Source organism: Falco rusticolus, chromosome 17, assembly GCF_015220075.1.
Source record: "Falco rusticolus isolate bFalRus1 chromosome 17, bFalRus1.pri, whole genome shotgun sequence".
In the NCBI taxonomy this organism is placed as follows: domain Eukaryota; kingdom Metazoa; phylum Chordata; class Aves; order Falconiformes; family Falconidae; genus Falco; species Falco rusticolus.
Window position 1 is genome coordinate 3,924,650 of NC_051203.1, and position 24,703 is coordinate 3,949,352.

Genomic DNA, 24,703 nt, shown 5'->3' on the forward strand with positions numbered 1-24,703 from the left:
TCAACTAAGGGTTAGGGGAGGCTTCGCCTTATGGCTAGTAGTGTGCTGGAGCCTGCCCTCGCGCAGAAGCACGTGGGAGTGGAGGAGGTGGATGTCTGCAGGCTCAGGGTGGCTTTGCTGGGGCAATGCCAGCCCTGCCAGGGCTCCACATGCAGCGCGGTGACCTGTGGCTGCTCTTCCCTGCTGCTTTGGGCTCCAAAAGCGGGGTTTTGGGGAGCAGCAGGGCAAATCAGACTAGAGGGAAGTCCCTTCCTCTCAGAGGGCTGCTCCTGATCCCACAGCATTACAGAGGGGCAGCAAGAAGGCACAAATGCCCCCTCCAGAAAGGGGCTTGCTGGGGTTAACCCTGTCTTTGTTGTGCCGTCCCCATCCCTGCCACATCCTGGTACCACAGCCCCGTGTGGGGGCTGCAGCGTCGCCACACCAGGTACCACAGTGCCCAGGCTGGGTCCAACAGCATCTCCAGCCCTGGGGACTGGCCTCCGGCACAGCCTGGCTTTTCCCTGTCTCTGGAAGGCAGGCACTAAAGTAGGACTCGGGTGCTCCTCCGCCTCCCCAGCTCCGGGACTGACAGCTTGTGAGTGATGGGAGAGCGGCTCTCCCGCGCTGTCACTTCTCTCTCCTCTCTTCAGCACTACCCACCGCATTGTCACTCCTGGCAGCAGGGACTTTCCTCAGTCCCACTAAGGTCCCGGAGCTGTTACCGTGATGCAAACACCGAGTACAAGGTTCCTCCTTGATGTGAGGAATGAAACGAGGTCGGAACTGGAGGGAAAAATGTTCATTTTGAGAGGGAGCTGGGGATCTAGCTGTTGCCCTCCAACTTCCTCGGGTGGGGACCGGGGGTCCCCCAGATCTCAAGGTGGGGCACACGCATCACCCCAACTGCTCTGGTGGGGTGCTCCATGGAGAAGGAAGCAGCCCCGCCATGCAATCAGCCCTGGTGAGGCTTCATCGCATCCCTGCGACATGGCATTCCTCCTCACCCTGCCCACAGGTTGCTTGGGAAGAAGCAGCTCAGAGGCTCTTCCTCAGCTGTTGCAAATATTAGGGATTTAATAACAGGCGCTAATAGATTTAGAGCCTCTCATGGCTCCAGCTCCAAATGGGAACGTGTAGGGGTGGGGAAAGGAAAAGCACCGTCAGTCGCAGGGCTCCCAGGGAAAACACAGCGTGGCTGTCAGCTCACCGGCAGTTTGGAGATGAATTCCTTAGGTGAGTGAACAATTTTGCCTCCTAATTACATCCATAAAGCAAAACTGGGCCCAAATCCCTCCTCTTCTCTTTTGCTTTTTAATTCCAGTCCCCCTCCCCAAATGAAGAGGCTGCTTAATTAGAAATTAACAGGGCTGTTAGAGTAATTGAGAGCAGAAGCAGACAGGAGAAGTTGATTAGCAATAGCACGGCCATGGGTTTATTAGCAACCCCACAGCTGTGGGACTTTCCTGGGGCTGTGAAGCCACGGGGAGCAAGGGGAAAGCTCAGAACCCAGCGAGGTGAAGCAGGCAAAAGGCAGAGAAGGGAACGGGGGGCCGTGACGGGACCTTTCCCACCAGCAGCACCAGCTCCGAGCCTGAGTCTGAGCCTTGCAAACCGGCACCTGTGGGTGCTGAAGCTCAGCAGCGCTCAGGGCTGAGAAGGGAGAGAAAAGGGGAAGAAGAAGCAGGAAAAAAACCCCCAAACCCCTCTAGCACCAGCCCCACGTGGCCGCGAGCATCGCCTGGGAGCATCTCGGCCAGCCCTACCTCCCCGCAGGGACCCTGTGGACCCCCTGCCCTGCCCCACGGGGGGGGACCTCGGAGCAGCGGGACCCCCTGTCAGCCCCTGGCATTTCCAACAAAGCCCCTCCCGCAGCAGCGATCGGGGGTTTATTTATCCCTGAGCACTGAAAGTCAAATCCCTGGCGCTCTCTCTCCCTATATTTAGCCCTTGAATGGAGAGAGATTTTACAGACGCCCGACTCTGCCTTGTGCTTAAGAGTCAGTCAGTGTTTCCATTAGAAACCCTGGGGGTCCAATCCTGCTCTCTGCTATCCGGCACCATGACAAAAATCTTCCCTGTTGATTCCAGTGGAGCGATGCTGGATTTATACCCACGGGGATGAGATCAGGATCTGGCCTCAGGTTTTGATGGGTTTGTAACTTGGCTGATACAACTTGGCTGATTCAATTCATTTTGGGCTAAAACTCCACCTACAAGTTCCCAGCCTGGGAGACATTAAAGGCAAATTATTACAAAGTTTCATACTGGTTTTAAAGGGAAATCATCAGTTAAGCCCGATTTTTACAGAAGAACCTGGTGGACTAATACTTTTTTTTGGTTGTTTTTTGGGTTTTTTAATTTTATGTTGATGCTGGTGTCTTTTAAGACCAGACACCACTCAGGCCAGGGACGGCTGTCTGCTTTGGTTGCAAAGCACCCTGCAGAAAAGCATTTGGAAAAGAAAAGAGGTGCCAAAATACAGCTGAGGTTCCCATCACAGCGGGGCTCCCTGCAGGGTTTAGGTCCCTGATCCTGGGCTCTGATGCTGCTGGTCACTGTGGGAGCCTTTGCTCCTTCTCCGAAGCAGCAGCAATCGCCTGTGGGAAGGCATAGAAGGAAGATGCCTCCTGGGCTGGGCTGGGGCTTCTGCTCCTCTCCTGGCACTGCCCTGCCTGCCTGCAACGGGTGTTGAGGCAAAGTGTCAGGGAAGAGGGGAGAGCAGCGAGGAGAGGAGCTCTGGTCCGTGCACCCCACCTGTGGCTGGTGCTCGGAGCGTGATTCCTCGTGGCCGCATCCTGGCTGTGAAAGCTGATGCGCTCCCTGCAGCCACGTGCTGGGTGCGGAGATGGCCTGGCATGCGTGGCCGGAGCTCGCTCTGGGCAAACAAAAGAGAACAAATGAATATCCAGCCATCATCCAAGGCGAACGAGGAGGCCAAAGGCACAAGCACAAAGCAGTGGGGCAGCCCCGCAGAGACTTGCCAGCAGGATCCAGTGTCTCCCTCGGAGCTCGCCTGTGAGCGCCTGCCAAGAGCCAAACGAGAAGCAGCCTGTCCCTGCTGCCACCCCCGTGGGTGCCGCAGCCCGAGCCCCAGCTAATCCTGGGAGGTCCCTTCCTCGGGGCTGGCCGTGTGGGAGACGGTTAGGGAGCTTTGCTGGCTTGAGGCTTGCTTCCTTCTCCCCCTCCTCTGGGTGCAGGAGTGTGGAGCACCGCCTGTTTGCCCGGCAGAGCAGCGTGGGGACACCCCGGTCACCTCTCCAGGGATGGCAAAGCCTTGTCTTGTCCCAGGAGCAGGACCTGTGGCTCAGCGGGATGGAGGAGCGCTGGCACCAGCAAGCGCCAGAGGCATGATCCTGGGAAGCGGAGGCACACGGCGGGTCTCCACAGCAGGTTTAGATCAGCATCGCCCATGGGCCTGTATGACCCCAAAATAACCTACGGAGGAGCTTTCCGCTTGCTCTGCCCCGCTTTGCTGTGGCGTGTGGGGACGCATCGGTGCAAGCAGGGTCCGGCAGCTCGCTCAGAGGCGATGCTCCTGCTCCCACTCCTGCTCCCGCTCTAGCCAGGCTTCTGACTTTTCCTCCATGTGCTTTTCCTTAAATGTAAAATGGAAGGGGCTTTCAGCCTCCGTGTTTATGGTTGCTCTCGCTGTAATGGAAACACACCAGGCAGGAGCTGCTAAGTACCAGCTCCGTAATTGCAGGCTGCCACTGGATGGGAAGCACGGTTTTCAAACGGATTTTGGCTAGTTCCTTCAACGGCAAGTGCCCGGGCTGTAAAATCCACCTTTCCCCATTTCAGCCCAAGCCTAAGGAGGCTGCAAATTCTCAGCATTTCTGAGAGACGAATTGCCCTGTTAACAACAGGTTCCCCAAGGCAGGAAGGCTGATTTCCTTTCAGGAGTCCAAATCCAGATGGTCAGAGATTCCTTCCAAGCTCAGAAAACCTGTTTTAAAAGGCCATTATGTCTCAATAGCAGTTTTGCATCCCGGCCCACTGGAAGCAGTGTCTGCCGTCTGTACCACCACCTATTTTCCAAGCAGTTTCGCAGTCACCTAGACCCACTGTGGTCACTGCCATCTGGTTTTTATTTTGGTGGAGGGGGAGCCGGGCACCAGCTAAGAGCTGCATGTTTATTCCCACTTTCAGCAGTGGGCAAGCTGCAAAGACAAGAAACGGGAGATGCCTGAGCTTGCTTATTGACATAGGAGTTTCGCTCTTGTCATGAGAGCCTCCAGCCCTGGAGGTTTTATGTTAAGAAGGAATAACCCTGTTTAACTCCCCAGGAAAATGCCAAGGACCCCCAGCACTGAAGATGAGCGAGGAGTTACCAGCCCAGGCCCCTTCTCTCCCTCTTGCAGCAAAGCGCAGGAGCAGGTTGATGCCTCCTGTGCTGCAAATCACGGAAAGGATGCAGAGACTGTATCATGTCCAACACCGGCAGCTCAGAAGCCACTCAAGTATCTGCCTGTGCACCAGCACCGTACCTCCATCAGCTCACCCGAGCGGGCAGGTCTGCTCCCCGCAAGCCGAATGGAAGCGATTTTACTGGCACACATTTTGGATAGCGGCTCCGCAAACACCGGGAAGCAGGAATTCCCCCGGCAAAGGGCTCCGTAAACACTGGGAAGGAGGAATTCCCCCAGCAAAGGGCCCAAAGCGATTGCTGGGGACTCCGCGCAGGACTTGGCTCACCCAGCGTAACCCGCCTCCTGCAGCACCACGTTGCCTTGGGACTGCTCAGGAATGCAAAATTATTGAGGTGCAGGCCCTCAAGGGGGGGAAAAAAAACGTTACCAGCACTAATTAGGGCTTGTGCTTGCACAGATGTTCCACTGGTTTAACTTGAACCGGGTTGCGTGCCCAAACGTGGGGCTGCAGACAGGATTAACGCTGATTTAAGGTTGCCTACACCCAGCGTTGCTGCACCGATGCCACGCTGCGCAGTGTTTCACACGCTTTTCCGTGCGTTTCCATGAAGATTTATCTCCTGCTCGCTTCTAAAAAAGGGTGGGGGTCGGATCCGCCGGGGCGAAAGGGCAGTGATTTGTGCTCCAGCCTCTGTAGCTCGTGGGGTGGGGGTACCCCTCCCAGGTGATGCTGTCACCCAAGGGCACGGGCACTCCCAGGGGACCTCAGAGGACTGTGCCCCACGGTTTGCAGGGCTGGGCACACGCCAGCCCCTGGTGATCAACCACCGTGGCCACGAGCAACCCCAACCCCCCCCCCGGCCTATGAGGAACCCCAATATTTGCCACCGTTCACGGTGCGCTGGAGATTTGCCTTCCCCACACGTGGAGTGGGGAGGGCTTTGTGCATAGGGGTACCTCCACCTCTTGGGGTACCCACACTGCCCTGGGGGGGTCCCCGCTGCTTGGGGGTGCGCGCAGCTCACTGCTGTGGGGAGGAACCCACACTGCCCAGGGGGGCACACGCCGCAGTGCCATGGGGAGGGTCCCATGCTGATCGAGAGGTGCCCGCACAGCCTGCCCGGGGGGGTTCCCCGCACTGTCTGGGGGTACACACACATTGCCCTACCTGGGGGGGTCCCACGCTGCCCAGGGCCACACACACAGTGCTGCCCAGGGGGTCTCCACACTGCCTGGGGGTGCACATATGGCCCTGCCCAGGGGGTCCCCATGTTGCCTGGGGGGTGCGCACACAGTGCTGCCTGGGGGGTCCCCACACTGCCCACAGGGGTCCCCATGTTGTGTGTGGGTGCACACATGGCCCTGCCCGGGGGGTCCTCATGTTGCCTGGGGGGGTCTCCACACTGCCTGGGGGTGCACACATGGCTCTGCCTGGGGGGTGCACACACAGTGCTGCCTGGGGGGTCCCCATGTTGCCTGGGGGGGTCTCCACACTGCCTGGGGGTGCACACATGGCTCTGCCTGGGGGGTGCACACACAGTGCTGCCTGGGGGGTCCCCATGTTGCCTGGGGGGGTCTCCACACTGCCTGGGGGTGCACACGTGGCTCTGCCTGGGGGGTCCCCATGTTGCCTGGGGGGTCTCCACACTGCCTGGGGGTGCACACATGGCCCTGCCCGGGGGGGGTCCGCACGTTGCTTGGGAGGTGCACACACAGTGCTGCCAGGGGGTCTCCCCATGCTGCTTGGGGGTGCGCACATGGTCCTGCCCCGGGGGTCCCAATATTGCCGGGGGGGCTCTCCACACTGCCCGGGGGTGCACACACGGTTCTGCCCTGGGGGGGTGCACGGACTCCTCCCGCTCCCTCCCGTCCCCCTTAAGCAGCCGACGGGGCGGGCCGCCACCTTAAGAGAGCCCCTCCCCCGGCGCGTTGGGGCGAGCCCTCCTCGGCTGGGCTCCGCACGGCTCGGCACGGCACGGGTTGCCATGACAAGCATTTTCTCCCGCTAGCTCCGGGACCGCTCCTCCGCGCCCCCCCCCCACATCCCATGGCCAGCCGCGGGGGCTCCGCCGCCAGCCGGGCGCCGAGGGGGCTGAGCCGGTGAGTGCGGGGGGGTGGGGGAGCGGGTGGGAGTGGGGTGGGGTGGGGGTCCTGTGGGTGCTTCTCGGATTTTGAGTGCATGGGGGGGGGGGAAGCACCGCTTCCCCCCCCCCCAGTCCCTCCCAGTATGCAGCACTGGGGTGCTACACCTAGGTGCAGCAGGTGGGACTGGGGGGGGGGGGGGGGTTGGCATGGCGTACCCCCACCCTGCTGCCGCTCACTGCAGCGGGATGGGATGCCCACAGTCCCTCCGCTTTTATGGGTGGGCGTCTGCCAGCCGTGCAACCCCTCCCCTCCCCCCCCAGCATATCTTGGGGGGTGGGGTGGGTGGGAAGCCTCTCCAGCCGTATCCTGCAACTTGTTGCCTGTCCTTGAGGGGGGGCGTGGGGGTCTCGGTCACGCGTGTTTGGGGGGCAGCGTGGTGTGGCATTGCAGGGAGGCTGGGGGGGGGGGCAGGATGCGGCCCCTGTGGGTCTGGCCGATGGCTCCATCCATCCCAGGCCACGCTGCAGCTTGGCTCTGGTGCCGGAGGGAAGGGCAGAGGTAGCGCAGGCAGGCGGGGGGGTGGGGGGGGGGGCCTTGCGGCAGCCCAAGGACAGAGAGGGGGAAGGTGCTGCGTGGGTGATTTCCCCCCCCCCCCATCCGTAGGGCAGGAGGGGGTGCTGCTCCCTGCAAGCAGCCGGGTGGGATGCGCCTGGAGTGGGGTACCCCGGGGAGGGAGGGATGGAGGGTGGGATCGTGGGGAGGGATGGAGGGTGGGATGGCAGAGCGCTGGCACCGCGGGGAGTGTGTCTGGGGAGGGGGGAGGGGGGCTGCCTGGTGTTTGCCCACGCCAGGACCAGGCACGTCCCCCTCCAGCCTGCACCAAACCCACAGCCAGGAGGAGTGGGTTGTGGGGTGGGGAAATTTAAAAAAAAAAATTTAAAAAGGGGGGGTTGGAAATAATAAACCCAGGCAGGCTGTGGCCCACATGGCCAGCAGGCAGGAACCTCTTCCGCCTCCTGCCTCTGCCTCCAGCGCTCTCCCTGCATCCCAGCCCTGGCTCCCGAGCATCCGCTGCCTGGCGCTGGGGTCGTGCCCCTGGTGGGGACCCGGCGAGCCCCCGGCCGTTGCGGGGGTGCGGAGCTGGGTGGTCCCTCCCTGCTTGGCCAGAGGCAAGTGGAGATCTTGAGAGGGGAGGGAGTGGAGGAGGGACAATAGGTTATTGTGCTCTTATCTCTGGAGACCTGAGGTTGGGTGGGGGTTTGGATTGCAAATCTCAAACCAGTGCAGCCTGTTTCTGCCCGTGGACTGGCAGCCCGGCCAGGACCCAGGGTGGGGTGGGAGGTGAGTGCTCAAGAACTACCCAGGGGGTGTCCAGACCTGTCCTGAGGTTGGGGGGGCACTGTTCTGTGCCCCCACCCCAAATCGGCGCGATGCTTCTGCTGTCGGCTGCTCCGGCAGGCAGGGTCTGTGCCGGCTGCCTGCGCTTCGCCTGGCTCCAGACAGTGCCCTCAATCTTTCGCTTCCTTGAGCACTGAAACGCACCTAAATTATTTAATCATGAGCGAGAGAGAAGCTGACGCCCCCGTGCTCTGCCAGCCCCACCCCGCAGCGGCATGGGGTTCCCTTCCCAGCTCCGCCAGTGTCCTGCAGGCTGCACCCTTGGGTGACCCCCCTTAGGACACCCCACCCGTTCCCTTGGGATGGCGTGGGCTGGGTGGTGGGGTCAGGGGTGGCTGCTGGGCTCTCCCAGGCTGGATGGAGGGAGCTGGGTGGTCTTGGAGGCCTCCCAAAAACCTACGTGCCCTTCAGTTGCCCAAAGCCTGTTGGGAGCGTTGAGTCGGATACGGGGGATTTCTGCCCCGCGCCAAGGTGGGTGCTGCCCCGGCGCAGTGGAGCGGGTGCCCATGCCGGGACGGCACTACGGTGCCAGCATCGCTGGGCAGCACCCAGGGCTTCGAGGCGCAGCTTCTCCATACCTCCCGCTTCCCCATACCCCCGGAGCCCGGGCCCTCGGGGTGCAGGCTGTCTCCTCGTCCCACCCTCGCCAGCGGCAGGGCTGTGGGCGCTGCCCTGGGAGCGGCTTCGTGCGACGGGACGCGCAGGGACCTCCACAAAGCCTTGGCTCCTTCCCCGCAGGAGCGGGGCTGGCTGGCATGGGGAGGTGGTGCGAGCGCTGCAGGTAGAGAGGCTTGAGAGCGCGAATTGGGGTGCTGGGTGGTGGGTTTTTTTCGGTTGAGATGGTGTCGGAGAGAATCCCCTGCTCGGATGCCATGGGTCCAGCTCTCGCATCGCTCTGCGTGCCGAGGATCTCTTACCGTTAGTGTGTGCCGCTGCCGGCTGGAGCGTCACCAAACCTTGCGCCCCACGAGCTGGGACCCACCGTGCTGGAGCCCCCCGGGGCAGCACCAGGCAGAGGCTGGGGCGAGGAGGGATGAACCGTGGGGTGGCACAGGTCTTTGGGCAGGGTGAGTAAGAGCAGGGAGGGACTGCTACTCCTCTCCACTATTGTTTTGCAGCAGAAAGCGCCGGGGTGGAGCTGTGCCTGGAGTTCCCCCTCTTCCCCAAGGCCTGCTTGTGCTGGGAGATGAGCCTGCTCCTTCCCTGCCTGCACCTCGCAGGGGCTGCGGGGTCCCCGCACGCTCTCTGCTCCTCTCTCGGGTTTGGGTTTTTTTTTCCCTTTTTTCCTTTGTGGTTTTTTTTTTTTTTTTTTTCCCCAACACCCCTGGCTAGGCCACGAGCGGACTTTGCCCGCAGTGGTTGCACATGCCTGTTGCAGCAGCACTGGCAGGAGCCCACAGGGGTCTGGGGGACGTGAGGAGCCTGGTGCTGAGCAGCAGCTCTGCAGCAGGGACTTGCTGCTGAGTCCTGTTTGCTGCTGCTCCCCGCAGCAGGGCCCGAGGAAGGGCTGGCTGCTGCTCTGGCTGCTGCTCTGGCTTCCTCCTCGGCTTGGCAAAGGAGCTGAAGGAAAACCTGGGTTAACCCCCCAGTGAGCCACGGGGTGGGGACCCCGCTTTGCCTGCAAGAGATGCGCTCGCTGTGCCAACGACCAGGTGTGGGGAGTGGGAGCCCGGGGAGGGATGCGATGATGCTCGGTGTGACCATGGCGATGGGATGCAGATCCTTAGATGGGGAGCTGACCGCTGCGGCACCAAGGGGTGCCGCGTCCTTGGTGTTCCCCAAATCCTGAGTCTCGCTGGGGACTTCTGGAAGTGGATCCAGGCAGGGTGAGGGATGTTGTCTGATGCCTGTTGGCTGCCTGGAGCCCTCCTGGTCAGGGTGGATGGAGGCAGCGATGTCCTTTCTGTCGTACAGGTGGAGATCTGGTGCGCAGAGGAAATAAATCGGTGTGGGTGAGCTGAGAATTTGAACGTGTCGCGCTTGCCCTTGTTCTGTGCCTGGAAGGGCGTAAGGACCTGTTCCGTGGGGATGCTCCTGGGGGAAGCAGCTTTGATGGGGAGAAGGGCAGCAGCCTCCCTGTTCTCAAAACCGGTGAATGCAAAGGCCTCCTGCGATGAGCAGTGACCAGCTGGAGAAGAGGGGCAGGGAGGTGACAGCACTCTGCCCAGTGGTGGCCAGCCCAGAGCCTCCCCGCTGGGTTTCCCAGTGACACTGAGACAAGGATCGTGTTTTGGGGTGCGGGTCCAGCCTTGGGGTCCCTCGGTGCAGCCGGCCGTGGGAGCCACGTTCCCTGCCACCTCCTGCCAGCGCTTTCTGAGGCCGAACTAATGAAACATCTGACTTTGATGTTTTAATTAGTTGCTTTTGGCTTTAATGCAGAGGGATAATAGAGTTTCCATGGACTTATAAAACCTGCCCCTCTATTTGTTCATTAGAAAAAGGAAAGGGGAAAAAAAAAAAAAAGGCAAGCTAACCGTGGATAGAGAAAGGAAGAAAGCAAATGCTTGAGACGTGCGGAGCACATGACAACCTGCTGGCGTGTCACCCACCTGGATGGTGACTCTTTTAAGGCAGTAATTAAGTAACTTAGATCCTGGGAGAGCTCTCTGTGAGTAACAGATGGGTTCGGTGTCCTCCTGCATTTGTGAGCTTCTGGGAGGGGTCTCGGATTTAAACGTGGGAAGCTGACGCGGAGTGATGTGCCCCTGGGGGGTCAGGAATTGGGGCCATGGGAGTCCTGGCCAGGAGCATCCCTCTGCCAGCATCTCCTCGGCAGCAGAGCGAGGGGCTGGCCCCGCTCTCGAGGGTGTGGACAGGCCACCACTGCCCTGGCAGATGGAGAGGGATGTGGGGACCCTGGCGCAGGCGTGAGGGGGATGCAGAGTGCTCCCAGGCTGGCTCCCTGGGGTGTCTGTGCTTCTGCATCACTGCATCCAGTACGGACCTGGGGGGGGGGCAGGCTGGGGAGGGGGCCCCGCACAGCTGTGACGCTGGCCCTGTGTACGGTCCTCTGCCAAAATCCTGCAGCTAACTCACGTCGGAGCAAGGGAAGGGGCATGGGAAGGATCAACCCGCTGGGCAGTGCCAAGGGCTGGAGAACTCCTCGTCCCAGCACGCCCTTCCCTCCCCACAGCATGAGGGTCTGCAGCAGGTCTGGAGGACACACACCAGTCCCCTAATGCAGGGAGTGGGTCAGTCCCCCATCCCTCTCCCCCACTGTGGGCACCCCAGCTGGGAAACAGCGGGTCCCCAGTGTGGGGACTCCTCGCCAGGGCGGCAGAAGCCAAGTCGAAGGTTTGGCCAGTTGTCCGTGGTTTATGCTGATGGGGAAACTTTTGCTTCTACGCTTCCATGGCAGGGATGAGTCGGCAGCTGGGCTGAGCCGAGGCGGCGACAGCCAAAGGAGCCGAGCGCTGCTGCAGCCGCCGGGGTGCCGGGGGCGCGTCTCCGTCCCCCCCTTTTTCTATTTGAAGCGATATCCCTGTTTCCCCCCTGCTAAAGCAGCTGGGGTCTGCAGGGAGCAGCGAGCTGCTGGTGTGGCTGGGCAGAGCCAGCGCGTAGGAGTCCCTACCCGGAAGAGTTTGTCCAGCGGGGACGGGGAGGGAGGAATCCGATCCCTCCTTTTCCCAGGCTGGGATCCCAGCGCACTTCGCTTTCCGTCGCCCTGGACGCTTCCCTGCTCCTGAGCCCCCCTGCGAGGGTCTGGCCCCCTGCTCCGTCCCTGCTGGTGGGAGAGGACCCCGCATCGCCCATCCTGCGGTGACTGCACCGCCACGACGGTGACATCTCTTTGTCTCAGGCACGGAAAGGTCAGCTCTGCCGAACTCGCCGCGCTCCGTTAGGGAGCTGTAAATAATCTGGATCCTTTGGCCGCGGGGCCGCGGCAGCCGCCAGCTCCTGGGCTGATCCCAGCATCCTCCTTCTCCTCTCTGGGCAGAGAAAGGATCGATGCCGGGAGGGATCGGGCTGGTCCTGGGGGGTAGCGGGGTGGGCTGAGGCCTGAGGCACTTGCTGCAGCAGTGGCAGCAGTATGAGCAGCGCGCCCTGTGCCAAGGGCAAGAGCTGAGAGAGCTGCTCGCAGGCTTCTGCCTTCCCAAGGCTAAAAATAAGCTGCTGGCCTTCGTGGTGCTGCGTCTGCTCCCACCGGGGGGGCCGGGGGTGGGCGGGGGGCGAAGCTGGGTGGGTGGCAGGGGGGCTCAGCCCTGCCCCACGGTTGTGGGACCTGCCTGGGACTTGACGTGACCTTTGCTCTTTGAGCATCGGATCCAGTGATCAGATTTTCAGGTCCGGGCTCAGATTTCGGACAGAAGGTGTCTGATTTTCAGCCTCGTTTCCCAAGATGCTAATTAAGGACCCTGCTGCAGCAGCTAGAGCTTTACTGTCCCTTCTCCACCCCTCGCTTGCCCAGGAGGTGCCCATCGCCCTGGCCTGCCCCATGGCGTGCCCTCGGCTTTTCTCTTCTCGCCCTTTGTTCCTGCTTGGAAATGCTGATGCTTCGTCTCTCTTGGCTTCAGCCCTCCCAGAGGCTTAGTGCCACAGCATCGCGACGTTCCGGCTCTTCATCTCTCTTCCCACCTTCTCACCAGCTACTTAAAAGTAACCCTGGCTTGCTCGAGCACTCGGCTGCGGCAGACGTGGGGCTGCATGGATGCTTTTTAACCGCCGCTGGGAAAGCTGCTTTCTTGCTCGTGACACCTCGCAGGCTGTCGCTGCAGGGACATGAGGGCGAGTAAGATGGTTCAGTCCTCGAGCATCTTTCAGTCTCCTGCCCTTTCTGCAGGGGCTGAAGCCCCCCCCCCCCACCTTGTTGGCTCTGCAGGCTGAGCCGAGCCGTTTCTCAGGCCAGGAGGATGGCTCCAGGCGGGATCTGCTGGCTGTGCAGTTCAGGGCAGGGTGTCTCGGTGGCTGTGTGAGGCTCCCACATCAGCGTGGCACCTGTACAGCCCACCTGCTGGTCCCCTGCGCCGGGAGAGCCGCCTCAGCGCCGGCTGCGTACAAACCCTGCCGTGACATATCGCTGCAGCTGGCAGCCGGCAGCGTGCGGTGCCGAGCATCCCGGGGGTTCCCAGCCCGGTGTGCTGCACGCTCCGGGGGGGTTGTGCTGGCGCTGGGCTCTCCCATGGGCATGTGGCCATGCCGGGAGCGGGGATCCAGCATGGCCTCTGCGATGGAGACAGCCTGGGGGTGACCCAGGCTGGGAAGGGAGGTCATGCTCCAGTGTGAACCTGAGTTAAATATTATTCCTGCCTCTGGAGCGGGGAGAGGTTGGTGCAAGGAGGGGGGACTGCGGGGAAATGAGGGCGGGCTGGCTTTGTGGCTCTGCTGGAGGCTGTTGGGTGATGCCAGGCTGGCGGCGGAGGAGCGTGAGCCGCGGGTGGGATGGGCTGCCAGGCTGTAGCAAGGCTTGAATTGTGCCTCACGAGGGTCGCCTGGCTTGTGACAGCCCCGCTGCTGCAGAGCAGGAGGAAAGCTGTAATAACAACCCGCCTCTCCGCATTACTCAGTGCAGGGGATTTATCCCGTGTGCGGGCAGAGCTGGCAGGGAGGCCTGGCTGCGTTTGCCTGGGGACGCTGGGGGAAGCGGGGGTGAATCAGCTGCAGGGAGCTGGGACCAGAAACTTGGCTTGGCTGTGGAGAAGCTGAAAGCAGGGCTGAGCTTTCCTGGGTGTCCCGGTGCAGACGTGGCTGTGAGTCACCGCATCCTGCCTGGGAAAGTGCGGGGACCCAAAACTTTCAGCGGAGCAGCTGTGCGGGGTGTTGGTGGTCCCAGGGATGGATCCCTGAAGGATCCTTCTCGACCCACCCGTTGCCCCATGGGAGCAGGGCTGTGCCCATCGCCCAGGAATGTGTCTGTGGAGCCGGGGGGACCCTCCCCACAGCCAGAAACCCCCGTGTCCTGGCTGGAGCTGTGAAAGTGTGAAGCTCCACAGCCTGCATTTTCCAGTGTGACTAGTGCCGGCTATTTTTAGTTGTCCACATTAAGCTTGCCTAAATGATGTCTTTTGAGGTTTATTTGAGGGAGGAGGCCTGAAGTGGTGTTATTTCCCAAGTGACGAATCGCTCTTAAATCTGACCCCAAGTGGACTGTCCAAAAAAGAAGGGAAGGACCAAAACAGCTGACTGTGTTTGGGCAGTGTTTCCTCCCCGGAGAGCTGCAGGGCACCTGAGGGTGTTTCCCGAGCGAGCAGGAGATCTCCCGGGGAAGGAGAAAGCAAACAGCCAAGACCCACTCACCTCCCCACGGAGGGGGGGGAAAGCCAGCTGTATAACCTCATCCCACTACCTGCTTCAGCATCCCCAGGGATACGCTGTGCCCCCGGGAGCTGGCCTTGCAAACACCCGTCTGCTCTGCGGAGTATTAAATCCGCAGGCTGCTCTTCCCAGGGGCAGCTTGAATTACTCGGCGTGTGCTGGGTGCCAAATGCAGCCGATCGCGGCTCGCGGCTCCCGGAGGAGACGGCTGCTTTGCCAGCTGGGGGAGGAGGCTGGAGCCATAGGTTGCTCTGTAGGTGCCTGTTTGGGGGGAGGCTCAGCCGGGGGCAATGAAGAGGTGGCTGGTTTGGTACCGAGCAGACGCTCAAGGGCTGGATGCAGCTGGTCCCCTGGGTGCAGCAATGGCCCAGGCTCTGGTGAGCCAAAATCCTTCTGCAATGTGCTCCGGCTCCATATCCACTGCTAAATTCTGTTGTGCTAACTCCTGACCCGCTGCCTTTCATCCCTTTCTATTCGTTGCTTCCCTTCTTAGCATTGTTTTCCCACTCTTTCCATCTCTCTCCGTCTGCGCCTGCCATCTGCGGACGTGCTCATCTTCTGTGCGCCTGGTTTTGCCTCACTGGGCACCAGTTTGGGCATCCCGCACCGCCTTAGCCAGGGCTCGGTGTGGGAATGACCCTTCATCCTCCTTCCCGTCCCTTCCCCGCAGTGTCTGGGTGTTTCTCTGCAGGGCAGCAGCCGGGGGATCCTCTCACTCCTGCAGTTGAACGTGAAATGCATCAAATCCTTGCAAGATGTTGCAGATGGTGCTTCTGCAGCACTGGGGGGATTTGTGCTGCGTGCAGGTGTCCTCCGCTCTCCGCGGGCAGATGCAGCCTGGAGCGAGGAGGCTGGAGGTGTTTCCTGCCCTGCCTGGCACTTCCATTCAGGGGACTGTCCCTTTTCCCTTTGGAAAGGACAATGATGGATCCTCCCTTCCTCCTCCCGCTCCTCCGGACGCAGCTGCCTGTGCAGACTGGCCTCGCTGTTTCTCTGCTCCCGAGACCTTGCTGTGCTCCGTCCCCGCTGGAGGTGATCAGTTTGGGCAGAGCATCCCCAGGAAGGGACCCAGAAAAGCAGGCAGAGAGGGGAGGGGCTTCCCTGAATCTCAGCCTCCTCAGACCCTGTCTGGCTGCCTCCCCCCCCCCCGAGGGGCTGCATGGGAGCAGGGTGCTCCGTGGGCAGAACAAGCCCAGTTGGTGCTGGGGGACCCCGAACAGTGCTGGGGGACCCCCAACCAAGCAGTGAGACTTGCTTTTTTGCATTCCCAGTGCCCTGGCTGTGCAAACTCACCTGCTCCTGCCCCTTGGGGTCAGAGGATGGTGCAAGAGGATGATGAAGGACCCTACTATTGCAGGCGGCTGGGAAGATGTGGGGGCAGAGAAGAGGAGCCAGAGCCTTGGGAGCGGAGGGGTTTACAGCATGCTGAGTGATCCTGGGTAGGATGCTTGGGCCAGGAGGAAGAGGGGGAATCCTGTCCATGCAGAGCCCCAGGCACTAGGTGGGGTTTCCATTTTTCCCAGCTGGTCCAGGCAGCACATCCCGCAGCCACAGGCCAGCACGTCTACCTCCTGTTACCCGGGTACCAGCTGGGTGCTGGGTGTTGGTGGGGAGCTGCCAGGAGCTGGGTCGCGATGCCGGCCACTCGCTTTGTTCCTTGCAGATCACTGTGCCTCGTCTGCCGGCCCGCCACGCTGCTTACTGCCAAAGAAACGCCCCTAACACCCGGATTGCGGCAGTAATCTCTGCCCTATCGCTGCTAAAGCTGCTATTATCCCCAGATTAGCGCTGGTGCTTAGATACCCACCTGTATAAATGCTGGTGATAGGCAGGAACTGTTTTAAAGCCTGCCACAGCTCCTGCGCCTCCAGGTCCGGCCAGCACAAAGTGGCTGGTGTCCGGCAGTCACCTCGGGTGACCCCGGGGCTGTGCCGCGCTCAGCCGTGCCATGCGGGGCTGGTTTGTTCCTTTTGCTTGGAGGCTGGGCAGAGGTGGCAGGGCTCAGGCTGGCCCTGCGCTAGCAGGAGGCATTGCTCACTGGGGTGGGGATGCCAGGTGTTGTGACCCCTCCCATGCGGTGGGGTGTCCTTGTCCCCGTTGCATCTTGTCTCTGCCTGAAGCAGAGCTCCATCCAAGCTTGGGATTCTTGGTATCATTGCAGGTTCAACAGCAGGGGTTATTTTGGGGCGTACAACCCACAGGCTGCCCTCCCCCAGCACTGTGAGGTGCGATTTATGGGCGCAAGGCAGGTGTGCAGTGGCAAAGGCGAAGGGGCTGGAAGGCACCATTCCATGTGGAGGGATGCAGGAGGTGGGGAGCCCTGCCAGTGACTTCATGCTGGCATTTGAGGAAAGGGATATCCCAGTTTCTCTGGGTTACTGGTGCAGCTGGAAGCCTCTGGGGCGTTGCCTGAAGCGCAGAGGGAGGGAGCGCGTGGGGTTCGAGACGCTGCATAAACAGGATGGCAGGTCAGGACGGTGCTGGGCGCCCGGGGCACAAGGGTGTGTGTGTGCGCGGAGGTGGGGACGAGGCCAAGGCAGTGCCGGGAATGGTGGTGCCCAGCACATCGGGGCTCCATCGCCCGATCAGGGTGGCGCGGTGGTGGGTCAGGTCTGGTTTTGGGGTGCAGAGGGGCCGGTCCCCAGCTGCCGTTGGGAGTAGAGCATGTGATGCCCCCGAGGATGTCGGCGATGGTGCTGTCTGCACTGAACGATGCAGCAAACCCCATGGCTGGGCGGTAAGCCAGCCTCTCCGTGAGGGCTCAGCCTAGGTAGGGTGACTTTTAAATATATCGGCATTTAATTAAAGCACGTTAACGGTTTTAAAATGCATTGACACCTAGTGTGGGCAGAGGACATAATAACGCTGGGAATGTGTTAGCTGGCTGTGGATTACCTTGGGGCTGTGGCTGGCGCTTGTGGGAAATGCAGCTCTAACAAAGAGGCTTTGAAGAGCAGATTGGGTGTGTGCCTCCCCCTGCGCCCCTCCTGCCCTGGCCGGAGATGCTGGGCAATGGGGTCCCCCCGGAGCATCGGGGCTGGAGATGCAGGACGACGGGGTCCCCCCGAAGCATCAGGGTAGTGGGATGCAGCTGTGGGTGGGTAGGAGAGCCAAGGCTGGCATGTCGAAGTGGGGTGAGGCCTGGGTGCTGTGTGGGTCACCTCTGGCATTGGGTGGGTGCCCCTTTGCCTGCAGCCTCTCCCTACCTGCCACGGCAGCCGGCTCCTGCAGCGTGCCAGCGTGCCGCTCTGCTCCCTGGCATTTCACATCCCCCCAGCCCTCTTCCTGCTTGTGCAGCTTTACTTTAGTATTTATTTTTCAAGCAAATTCCTGCTATTTACTTAAGTAACTGGTTCTCCAGCTGCAGGATGCATGGGGTGGTTGGGGGACAGGGAATAGGGACCCCAGGAGGCTTGTGGGGGGCCGGGGGTGTATATGCACCCTCCCACGGCATTCTGGCTTATCCCAGCAACTGGCTCAGATTAGCTTTTCCTTCCCCTGCCCTCCCGCCCCCTGTGCTCTCCTGGCCCATCTGGCTCTCTCTTATTTATTGGTACGTATTTTCCAGGCTCTGATTCGCCTCTTCTACGAAGCTGCCGCTCTGCCCAGTTTTGATCTGCCGATGATATCACGGGCTTTGCTCTGCGAGGGTCTAATTTGGTGCCCGGGATGCAGGCTTGCTTCCCTCGTATAAATATTGCCTTTCGGTCTTCTGCGTCTCTCCCGCTCTCCCTCCCTCCCTTTAATTAGACTTCTTACTGCATGGAACAGTTTGCAGTTATATATGGAAAACAGCCTACACTTTCCCAGGAGCGGGGCATGTCGGGAAGGGAAACGGGAGCAGCCGGCGCGCTCTCCCTGGGAGCTCGTGTGTTTTTCCTATCGCAGACACACTTTTGCCAGCTTTATTTTTTAACCCTTTGGGGTGGGGAGGGGGCTCACAGCCCCCCCCCCCCCCCTTGTTGCTTACTCTTCCCCTTCGCCTGGAAAATCTCCTCTCTGCTTGGACTTCCCAATGGAAAAATATGGATTTGCTGCCGCTGCGGTCTGGCATGAGAGATACCTGCTAGCTGGGGTTGGAGAAGTTAGCTGGTGCCCAGCACGCTGTCCGTCTGGGATGTGATCCGGAGCGGGACTGCGTGGGAGCCCTCGGAGCCAAGACAGTCGGGACCTGCGGGTGCTGGACCCAGGGGCACCCATCCCACCCCCCCCTGCTGGTGTGGCGAGGGTGGCAGGAGGGGCAGTTCTGTCCCCAGCCCTACACTGTGTCCCCAGGGCTGCTGGGGTCAGGAGCTGAGCATTGGGTTGTCCATCCTGCTGTCCCAGCCCACTCCCAGGGGCTGCTGTGGGGTGGCTGGACTTGCTGGGGTTCCCCTACAGCCCATCTCAGCTTTGGGGGACCCCCTGCTCACCAGGTGGGCCGTGCCACCCAGCAAGCCACCAACTTTCCCTGTGGTGTCAGACAAGCTCCACTTCCCCTGCCTCAGTTTCCCTTTGCTGTGAACAAGATGGGTGTTGGGGTTTTTTTGTTATTGCTGCTGTTTTGGTTCTTGCACGGGCTTTTTCTCTTCACCCAGCGGGGCAGGAGGCAGCAGCTCATCGCAGTGCTCTGGTGGAGAAGGTTAGTGCTGTGCTCACCCACATGCCTCCCTGGGTCTTGGGGTGCCCCAGAGGCTCAACCTCTTCTCCTGGCTTCCAGAAGCAGCAGATGCTTCTCCTAGGCGCTGCTGGGAGGAAGTGACGGGACCTATTTTAAGTCCCTGGGGATCTTCAGGGTAGGAATCCCCTGTCCCTATGTAATACTGCTAAAAATACCATGGCTGTACCCGTGTGTCCTGGCCGATAGCTCGCTTGGTCTATGGGTGTTGTTTTGCTTGTGAGACTCCCTTGTACTCTGTAGGTCGGTTCCTGCCTGCTGGTTTTTACTTATTTTAAGCTAAGCGGTTCCTCTGCTTCCTGAATAGGATGTAGAAAGGTGGGAGTCAGGACTGCCGGAACCTCTTCCGGGCTCAGGGGCTGGGAGAGGGCTGATGCTGCGCTCAGGTGTGTTGCTACCTCAGTTTCCCTATCTGTGAAAGATGGAGGGATGTGTGGGGAGCAGAGTCCTGCTCCTGCCAGAAAGCATCTGCACCCTGCCAGAGAGCAGCTGCTCATAGGCTGCCCCATCCGATGGGCATCCATCTGCAGGAGTGGTGGGGATGGCTGAACACACCGGGGCAGGGCTGAGCTGTCTGGAGCACCCCTGCCTGCCCCCTCACTCCCCTGAGTGGCACAGTGCCAGGCTGGCAGCGAGGGCTGCGGGTGAGCTGGGTCGGGCTCCACGCTGCCTGAGCTCCTACCCAAGTGCCAGCATCCAGCTGTGCCCCTGCCCCAGGGACCGCTCGTGAGGTCTCCGGAGCAGAGAGCACCTGTCGCTCTCGGCAGGGCTCTCAGCTCCCCGTTTTGCTTTCTGCACGAGTCCTTGGGTTTAATCCTGTCCTTGTGGCCCGTTCCCTCTCCTCCAGATGCCTGGCTGGTGCGGACAGCTGCTCCAAGGCGTACTCTGTGCATCAGCACTTCTGCTCCGCTGGGGCCGGCTGGGAGAGCCCCAGCATCCGTGTGCTGGGTGGGAGCCAGGCGAAGCTGTGCGCGGACGGAGTGTTTGCGTGGGGATGGGATCCCCAGCTGCCCGCCCCAATAGGATTGTTTGTTGGGTGCCATCTCCCTTCTGCAGCAGGGTGCTGAGGCTGGCAGGCATCCAGGCGTGCCGTGAACTGGGAGGATCCAGGTTGGTCTGAGCGCAAGGTTGGGATGCGACCGTTGGCTTGGCGTCCATCCTGGGGGCAGCCTGGCTGAGTCGGTGGTGCTGCAAGAAGAGTTTGAGAGACAGAGCCCCAGGTGTGCTTTGTTGCCTTATTTTTAGCGTCAATTTTTGCTCCCTGGTTTTGAAATAGCCTAAATGCCAAACCTTTCCCTACGTTTCTTTGGACCTGCTCATTTGCTTGAGGCTGTAAAACAGCACTGAGATAAGCCCAGGACCAGGTCGGTGGCAGGGTTGAAGTGCGGGACAAAAGGTCAACCCTGAGAGTGGAGCGCTGGGGGGGAGCAGGGGGGAGCTGTCTGCCCCCAGACACCTCCGCACCACGGCGCTGCAGAACAGGTTCAACTGGAGGGGGGGAAAAAAAATAAGAGCAGGATTAAAGAGTTGCCCAACGTGTGCCGGCTGATGCCTTACTGCCCCGCAGCAGGTGCCCGGTGCCAGTTGTACTCCCAGGCTGGGAGGAACCTGTTTCCCAGTGCTGAGTGGGAGGGAGAAGAGGAGGATGAAACTTCATGCTGGGGTCCAGTGCAGCCCCCCAGTTTGGCAGCACTGGGCCACCCTGGGGCTCTGCACCAAGCCAGCTCCCCGGTTTTTGGCGAGGTGCCTGGTGGTGGGAGGGGATGCTGTGCCCCTCTTGATGGCTCCAGGGCTGCAGGTATTTGCTGCTGCAGGAGAGGCTGGGGTTTGCTTTCTGCATACTTCTGCATTCCTCCGCCGGCTGTGCTACCTTGTAAAGCACAAAAGAATAATGAGAGGAGCTGGGGTGATTTAGTGCAGGCGCCGGGAGAGAAATACCAAGGCCTTAGATGGAAACATTCCCCTTGACAGCTCGCCTGGAGACTCCCTCCTTTTTCTTTTTCTTTTTTTTTCCACACACACACCCCCCCCCCCCTCGAAATTCCTGGACGCTGCACCCTGCAGCATGGGGAAGCCCAGGGGCTCGGGCAGATTCCTAAGGCGGATTCCTGAGACTCCGGCAGCAGCTGCGCTGGTGGCTTTTGCACATGGATGGATCATGCTGGGGCAGCGGGAGCCAGGCCTGCCCTGGCCCTTGGGCTGGCAGCGGGCTCCTGGCAGCAGGTTTTGGGGAGCCACGTCATGGATCGCTCTATCCGTGCTTGTTCCACGCCTCCGCAGCTCGCCTGGTGCTCTCCTGCCTCCAGCCTCTTCCCTGCCTTTCGCAAGAGCTAATTGCTGCCTTGGGCATGCAGAAAAACCCAACAGTTTTCCTACCTTCGTTAACAGGAGGCAAAATACTAGCAAAAACGGAGCAACGGCAGCTGTAATTAGTGGGCTGACGGCAGCCGCTTACGTTCTCTGTGGAGCGGCCTGCGAAGAGGGATGCACTTTTGGAGAAGGTCGCCTCTGCCTGCCTTTCACTTGTGCTTTGCCCATGACCTTGGCCTGTGACGTGTGGCTCAGAGCTGCCATCCCTCCTTTCGGTCCCCGCAGCCTGGCGGGAGGCAGGAGAGGAGGAGGATGGTGTGATGTAACGCTGCTCTGGGTGGGATGATGCTCTGGTTTCTTCCCCATCCGTGGTCACTTCAGTGCGGGTGTTCGTGCGTTGCCCACCCTGCGTGGGGACGAGCGTGCAAACCCGGCCGAGGGGTGACGGCTGGTTTGGGGACATGAGCCCTGACTTGTGCACTTGCACGTGGCAGCCCTCGGCGCGTGCGCTGCTGTCGCTGTGCACGACGAGCACGCCATGTATGCTAGCTGCGCTCTTGGCACCCAAGCGAGCGTTCGCCCCGCTCCCCGGCAGCAGGGATGCATGTGGCTCTGCAGAGGTGTGTGGGAGAAATACTACAGGCTCTGCCGTCCCGTGGGCTGGTGCAATTCATGCTGTGGCGGCAGGGGAGGGCTGGTGACGGTGACATCTCAGGGCCAGCAGCTCCTTCCAGCGCCTCTGACGACGCGTGTCACTCCGAGCCAGCAGTACACGTGGCCTACAGTAACCGGGTGCTTTTTGTGTCTGTGTCCCCACCCTCGTGTCACCTCCGGCGTCCCAGCTCGCAGACGGTGAGGTGCGTAGGAGTCGGCACCGCGTGGGAGTTTGGGAAGTTTTAACTCGCTGTGTTGCGGAGCTGCTGCTGTGCCTGTGGGGCCAGTGGTTCCACCACAGGGATGCGGGAGAAGATGCTGCCTTTCCCGGGGGGGGGGGGTGTGGGCTGCCGGTGGGTTAATGTAGGAGAAACCCTGAGGTCCTGGCTGCAGCAGATCTCCCCTGGAGCCAGTGTTCCTGGGCTGCAGCATCAGCCCTGCGCTGTGGACCGAGTCACTTCTGCACTATGACTCAGTTTCCCCATCACGGTGTTGCTACCCCGAGCTCTGTCGGGGCAGTATGAGGCCCCGGGGCTTCCTGGGCATTTGCTGGCTCCTTTTGCAACTGCAATGCCTTGGAGGGAGGGGCATGTTTAGTCCCCCCACTCTTGCAAGATGAAGGCTGGGAGCTTCTTACCCCTCTGCCTGGCAAGGGAAATGAGAGGGTCTTGCAGTTGCTGGGGTTTCTCCCACCTCAGGATTTTGGCTCTTGTGTTTACCCGTCCCCACGTGCAGCACCCTGGGATGTGGCGGCTGTGGGGTGGGTGTCGCTGGGGTGGGTGTCGCTGGGGGTTCCCCGCTGGCGGGCTCTGGGGAGGGAAATGCCCCCGGCCCCTCCCCTGGGGCAGCACGCAGCCCACCCCAGGCAGCGCGCTGGGGCGAAGGAAGCGGATGCCATCCACCGCAGCGGGAGGAAGCGTTGGCGAGGAGGTAACGTCCCGTGGGCGATGCACCAGGGGAGCCCCAGCGGGGGATGAAGTCTGGTTTCGGCACGCAGGGCCCAGGGGAAGGAGCAAGGAGAGGTGGACGCCAGTGTTACTGGGGGAGAGGGGACTGATCCTGCTCCATTGCTGCACATGTGCCAGCACAGGATGCTGTGAGTGGAACTTGTGCCTGGACAGGTCTGTCCGGGGTGCTTCAGGCTGACTTTGTACCCCCCTTGCCTCTTGCACCCTCCCCTGCTTGGGGCACAGCCCCTCTTGTGGCATTGGCGTGGAAGGTGCAGGTTGCAGGTTTCCGCACAGTGACCTTCACTGCCCGCTCCAACGCCTGCCATCCTGCCCCTCATCCTTGACTACAGGCGAGTGTTGGGAGAAGCACTTGGTCCAGAGGGTGCAAATCCTCCGTGGGATGCAGCAGGGGGCTGCGGGCTGCACGCATGCCCCTCAGGAACTGGCTTTGCCCCCCGGAGCATGCACTTTGCCACCATGAGTCACAGACTCAGCCCCTTCCACACATTTCTCTCCCGAGAAGGTGATAACGTCCGGTAGCTCCTGAGCATCCCCTCTGGGTGCCCTCCCCGGGCAGCCCGGCATGGCATGGGAGCGCTTAAGCGTGCGGCCAAGGCTTGCCATGGGTGTTGCTGGGAAGGAGCAAGCCTGCACGATGCTATCTGCACATTTCCATTTGGCGAGTGTGCAGGGGAGGGGCCCTGATGCCCCACAGCCCCCCCCCGCTTCATGGGGGGAGATGGGGGCTCTGCTGCAGCACAGGGTGGGAGTTGGAGAACTTGGGGGCTGGGGCTGGGGGGTGTCACTGATCAGAATCCATCAAGTGTTGGTATCACTGTGGCCTGGGGACCACTTATTGCTCTGGGTGCATCGCTTCATCTCGCATCGCTTCATCTCTTCATCTCCGTTGTGCCTCTGGCAGATGGACCCGACAGCCCCAGCAGGCACCGGGGTGGGGAGTTGTGCCCCCCCTGTGCCCCCCACACCTGCCAAGCAGAGCGTGCCCAAGGCTTTCATCTGTTGAAACCGGGCAGGGTGTGTTGTACAAAGGTCGCAGCACAGGGAGCCCCACGTGCTCCCAAGCATCTCCCTGCACGCCTGCCCCTTCCCCACTGCGAGGGGCAGCAGTGTCTGCCTGGGGGTGTCCCTTCGCCTCCTGGATCACCCTCCACCAGCGAAAGCACTTAAAATATCTCTTACCGGTGATTTTCTCAGCAGTTGTAGCCGTTCTGGCAGCTTTTCATCTTCCTCTCCCCTCAGAGCATCACTCCCACATGGGACCACAGCTCCCAGCAGCTGGTGGTGGGTGCTGAGCGGCGGTGAGGTCCATGCAGTGGGGAGGAGAGCTGGGAGAGCTGTGCAGTCTTTCCCAGGACACTGGCAGGCAGAGAAAGGTGCTTCAAGCCTAATTTTCTGCTTTAATTGGCTACTTTGGCTTTTGGAGCCCATGTGTCCGTCTGCAGGGTCGGTCTTTCTGTGGGGCTGTGCTCCAGGGCTCAGCACTGCCTCTCCACTGGGGACAGAGCTCAGCTTTTAATTTCCAAAGAGAAAAAATCTTAAACCCGGGCCAGGAAGGGTAATTTTGGGGGTTTGGTGGTGGTTTGTTGGGGTGTTTTTTTCCTCCCCATTTGGCAACATAAACAGCATCCCCGACAGCTTTACATTGAGTTTGCCATGGCAACCTACAGCAGCCAAGTGTTTCCAATACCCCATCCCCGAAATGGGAGTTGAAATGGGAGTTGAAGCCCGGCGGGTGCTGCCTGAGGGGCAGCATGTGGGGCTGGGATGTGGGCAGCCTCTGTGCCGATGCAGCCAAGCAGATGCTCAGGGAAGGTGATAAACTTTGATCCAAATGGCCTGAGTTTTGCTCGATGGGGCTGATCTTGCCTGGCCGAGCTGCCCTGCCAGCCCGGTGAGGTTTGTGTCTCTGGGCAGGGGAGACACTGGCTGGTGTTGCTTTTCCTTGGCACGGTGCTTTCTGCCCTGGATGGTGGGAGATGGCCAGGTTGGAGCGAGATGCAGGAGGAGCTGAGATGGGGCATGGA

General features: G+C 60.8%; 1 protein-coding gene across 6 annotated transcripts in view; it reads left to right on the forward strand.

Moving 5' to 3' along the window:
• The first annotated feature begins 6,301 nt into the window (after nt 1-6,301).
• The window catches only part of ATP2B4 (ATPase plasma membrane Ca2+ transporting 4), a 50,763-nt gene continuing 32,361 nt past the window's right edge, over nt 6,302-24,703 (forward strand). For 4 of the 6 annotated variants that reach the window (XM_037410426.1, XM_037410428.1, XM_037410423.1 and 1 more), the window contains exon 1: nt 6,302-6,452. The gene's annotated coding sequence lies outside the window, so the exon portion shown is untranslated. Of the gene's footprint in view, nt 6,453-11,475; nt 11,645-21,859; nt 21,912-24,703 lie in introns of those variants that run through there. The other 2 variants (XM_037410424.1, XM_037410425.1) reach the window with 2 other exon arrangements.